This window comes from Schistocerca americana, unplaced genomic scaffold (assembly GCF_021461395.2).
Source record: "Schistocerca americana isolate TAMUIC-IGC-003095 unplaced genomic scaffold, iqSchAmer2.1 HiC_scaffold_1216, whole genome shotgun sequence".
Taxonomy (NCBI): Eukaryota; Metazoa; Arthropoda; class Insecta; order Orthoptera; family Acrididae; genus Schistocerca; species Schistocerca americana.
Genome location: NW_025725282.1, coordinates 27,501 through 32,500, shown reverse-complemented (window position 1 = coordinate 32,500; position 5,000 = coordinate 27,501). Strand labels below are relative to the sequence as shown.

At 52.8% G+C, this 5,000-nt stretch overlaps 1 non-coding gene across 1 annotated transcript in view; it reads right to left on the bottom strand.

The window, feature by feature from the left end:
• Positions 1–1,451, bottom strand: part of LOC124563446 — a 1,910-nt gene extending 459 nt beyond the window's left edge. The window contains exon 1 of the ribosomal RNA XR_006970189.1: positions 1–1,451. This exon is cut by the window's left edge and continues 459 nt beyond it. This is a non-coding gene — a ribosomal RNA (small subunit ribosomal RNA).
• Between the last annotated feature and the right edge of the window lie 3,549 nt (positions 1,452–5,000).

Here is a 5,000-nt window from a genome sequence, read left to right as displayed (position 1 = left end):
CGACTAGTTAGCAGGCTAGAGTCTCGTTCGTTATCGGAATTAACCAGACAAATCGCTCCACCAACTAAGAACGGCCATGCACCACCACCCACCGAATCAAGAAAGAGCTATCAATCTGTCAATCCTTCCGGTGTCCGGGCCTGGTGAGGTTTCCCGTGTTGAGTCAAATTAAGCCGCAGGCTCCACTCCTGGTGGTGCCCTTCCGTCAATTCCTTTAAGTTTCAGCTTTGCAACCATACTTCCCCCGGAACCCAAAAGCTTTGGTTTCCCGGAGGCTGCCCGCCGAGTCATCGGAGGAACTGCGGCGGATCGCTGGCTGGCATCGTTTATGGTTAGAACTAGGGCGGTATCTGATCGCCTTCGAACCTCTAACTTTCGTTCTTGATTAATGAAAACATACTTGGCAAATGCTTTCGCTTCTGTTCGTCTTGCGACGATCCAAGAATTTCACCTCTAACGTCGCAATACGAATGCCCCCGCCTGTCCCTATTAATCATTACCTCGGGTTCCGAAAACCAACAAAATAGAACCGAGGTCCTATTCCATTATTCCATGCACACAGTATTCAGGCGGGCTTGCCTGCTTTAAGCACTCTAATTTGTTCAAAGTAAACGTGCCGGCCCACCGAGACACTCACTCAAGAGCACCCTGGTAGGATTGCAACGGGGTCCGCCTCGGGACGCACGAGCACGCACGAGGCGCGTCGCACGCCTTCAGCTCGCCCCACCGGCAGGACGTCCCACGATACATGCCAGTTAAACACCGACGGGCGGTGAACCAACAGCGTGGGACACAAATCCAACTACGAGCTTTTTAACCGCAACAACTTTAATATACGCTATTGGAGCTGGAATTACCGCGGCTGCTGGCACCAGACTTGCCCTCCAATAGATACTCGTTAAAGGATTTAAAGTGTACTCATTCCGATTACGGGGCCTCGGATGAGTCCCGTATCGTTATTTTTCGTCACTACCTCCCCGTGCCGGGAGTGGGTAATTTGCGCGCCTGCTGCCTTCCTTGGATGTGGTAGCCGTTTCTCAGGCTCCCTCTCCGGAATCGAACCCTGATTCCCCGTTACCCGTTACAACCATGGTAGGCGCAGAACCTACCATCGACAGTTGATAAGGCAGACATTTGAAAGATGCGTCGCCGGTACGAGGACCGTGCGATCAGCCCAAAGTTATTCAGAGTCACCAAGGCAAACGGACCGGACGAGCCGACCGATTGGTTTTGATCTAATAAAAGCGTCCCTTCCATCTCTGGTCGGGACTCTGTTTGCATGTATTAGCTCTAGAATTACCACAGTTATCCAAGTAACGTGGGTACGATCTAAGGAACCATAACTGATTTAATGAGCCATTCGCGGTTTCACCTTAATGCGGCTTGTACTGAGACATGCATGGCTTAATCTTTGAGACAAGCATATGACTACTGGCAGGATCAACCAGGGAGCTGCGTCAACTAGAGCTGAGCAGCCGGCCGCCCGGGAGTGTGTCCCGGGGGCCCGCGCGAACACGCAAGCGTCCGCTCAATTATTCTGCAAACAGGAGGAGGCTGAGCTCCCCTGCACAATACACCTCGAAACCCTCTCAGGTCCCGGCGGCGCGCAGCGCCGTCCTAAGTACTTGGTCGGGTTCGAGAGAGGCGCAATCGCCCGGAGTTTGGCGAGTAGACGCTTTAGGTGCGACCACCCGTGCTCCCAACTGAGCTTGCCGCTGCCGACAGAGGCCCGGGAGCGTGCTGTCGTGGCATTGCCGGCGGGAGACAACACGCGCCACCTACGGTGGCCGGCAGCTCCAACGCCAGCGCCACAGAAGGACAAAAGCCCCACTTGGGTGCCGAAGCGAACTCTCCCAGCACAGCGCACGCGCCAACACGTCCGCACAGCTGCGATACAAACCACCTGCGAGAACCGCAGAGGCGACCGAGCAGCAGACGGCGTCGCGGCGCCGAGCGCCGGGCGGCGGCGCATCCTCAGCGCACACAGTCCTCAATCGGACCAGCACACTGCAGATGTCCACCGCGCTTCGCACCGGGCCCGCGAGGACCTACTTTGGCCGCACGGCGCCGCGTGCAGGGTGCGCCGGCGCGCAGCTGCGCCGCCTGCCGCCTCCGTCGGCCGGCGCGCCTGCCACTGGCCGCCCCCACCAGCCGGCTGTAGCGCGTGCGCCCACGCACCGCGCGGCCAGCACGCCGGGAGGCCCCCCCTCACCGGCCGGGGACGGTCCCACCCAGCCACCGCCGCGTATCGCTTCACACCCACATGCCATTCACGTTCGTGGGCATGGTGGGTATCGCTGAAACAACCGGTTGGTAGCTCAACCGATCGTCGCCATCACTGATTCACCTCTAGCGAGAACAACCGCACCACAACCGTTTACCAGTTGTTCATTTGCGTAACGTCACCAGCAAACGTAGACGTCCATCGCCATTTGCAAATTCAACGATTGTTGCATGCCTGTGTCAGGTGTCACGACACACTATGTCTGCCCACATACACGCAACAACATGTGCACGCTTCGCGAACACGTGGAAGGTGGCCCCCGTACGTATGCGATGTCCATTGCGCGAACGACTGTCAACCGGCCTCTGTCGCATGTCGCAGATGTGGAACGCAGTGCACCATGCTATCACGGTGTGTGAGAAGAGACGACTACGTCTGACAACACGCGCCACTACATCAACAGACGGCTCATGCTGATCGCCATCCACGGCATACCATACTGCAATCCAGCTCTTATAGGGAGACGACACGTAGCTGAGTGCACAATATTTGGACCGTATGGTTCGCCGTTGTTGGCGCAGTCGTGGTACGGTCACACATGTACCACGATGTATCATTCAGTACATGAGGACCAATGTGCAGTACAGTGTGTGATTTGGACGTACAACATCAGCGGACAGTTGACACACGCCGTACCACAACGTAGGCTGTGCTTCGCCATGCAAATGCCAATGAACAACTGCGAAGGGCATTGAGCATGTACGTCCTGCTGCCATCCGCATTACAGTGTATAGCTGCAAGGTGTTTAACATGAAGCGATACTCTGGGGACCAGGCAGTGCGAGTAGCAAACTATATTGCGGGGGTTGCAGTTAGGCAACACCACACTAATTTAACGCGTCGTATGACAATTACAGAGCAGGTTAAGGCCCAACGTGTGTTGGGTTAAGGCCCAACGTGTGTTGGGTTAAGGCCCAACGTGTGTTGGGTTAAGGCCCAACGTGTGTTGGGTTAAGGCCCAACGTGTGTTGGGTTAAGGCCCAACGTGTGTTGGGTTAAGGCCCAACGTGTGTTGGGTTAAGGCCCAACGTGTGTTGGGTTAAGGCCCAACGTGTGTTGGGTTAAGGCCCAACGTGTGTTGGGTTAAGGCCCAACGTGTGTTGGGTTAAGGCCCAACGTGTGTTGGGTTAAGGCCCAACGTGTGTTGGGTTAAGGCCCAACGTGTGTTGGGTTAAGGCCCAACGTGTGTTGGGTTAAGGCCCAACGTGTGTTGGGTTAAGGCCCAACGTGTGTTGGGTTAAGGCCCAACGTGTGTTGGGTTAAGGCCCAACGTGTGTTGGGTTAAGGCCCAACGTGTGTTGGGTTAAGGCGCAACGTGTGTTGGGTTAAGGCGCAACGTGGGTTACGTTAAGGCGCAACGTGGGTTACGTTAAGGCGCAACGTGGGTTACGTTAAGGCGCAACGTGGGTTACGTTAAGGCGCAACGTGGGTTACGTTAAGGCGCAACGTGGGTTACGTTAAGGCGCAACGTGGGTTACGTTAAGGCCCAATATAGGTTAGGTTAAGGCCCAATATAGGTTAGGTTAAGGCCCAATATAGGTTAGGTTAAGGCCCAATATAGGTTAGGTTAAGGCCCAATATAGGTTAGGTTAAGGTACAATATAGGTTAGGTTAAGGTACAATATAGGTTAGGTTAAGGTACAATATAGGTTAGGTTAAGGTACAATATGGGTTAGGTTAAGGTACAATATGGGTTAGGTTAAGGCGCAATATGGGTTAGGTTAAGGCGCAATATGGGTTAGGTTAAGGCGCAATATGGGTTAGGTTAAGGCGCAATATGGGTTAGGTTAAGGCGCAATATGGGTTAGGTTAAGGCGCAATATGGGTTAGGTTAAGGCGCAATATGGGTTAGGTTAAGGCGCAATATGGGTTAGGTTAAGGCGCAATATGGGTTAGGTTAAGGTACAATATAGGTTAGGTTAAGGTACAATATAGGTTAGGTTAAGGTACAATATAGGTTAGGTTAAGGTACAATATGGGTTAGGTTAAGGTACAATATAGGTTAGGTTAAGGCACAATATGGGTTAGGTTAAGGCGCAATATGGGTTAGGGTAAGGCGCAATATGGGTTAGGTTAAGGCGCAATATGGGTTAGGTTAAGGCGCAACGTGGGTTACGTTAAGGCGCAACGTGGGTTACGTTAAGGCGCAACGTGGGTTACGTTAAGGCGCAACGTGGGTTACGTTAAGGCGCAACGTGGGTTACGTTAAGGCGCAACGTGGGTTACGTTAAGGCCCAATATAGGTTAGGTTAAGGCCCAATATAGGTTAGGTTAAGGCCCAATATAGGTTAGGTTAAGGCCCAATATAGGTTAGGTTAAGGCCCAATATAGGTTAGGTTAAGGTACAATATAGGTTAGGTTAAGGTACAATATAGGTTAGGTTAAGGTACAATATGGGTTAGGTTAAGGCGCAATATGGGTTAGGTTAAGGCGCAATATGGGTTAGGTTAAGGCGCAATATGGGTTAGGTTAAGGCGCAACGTGGGTTACGTTAAGGCGCAACGTGGGTTACGTTAAGGCGCAACGTGGGTTACGTTAAGGCGCAACGTGGGTTACGTTAAGGCGCAACGTGGGTTACGTTAAGGCCCAATATAGGTTAGGTTAAGGCCCAATATAGGTTAGGTTAAGGCCCAATATAGGTTAGGTTAAGGCCCAATATAGGTTAGGTTAAGGTACAATATGGGTTAGGTTAAGGTACAATATGGGTTAGGTTAAGG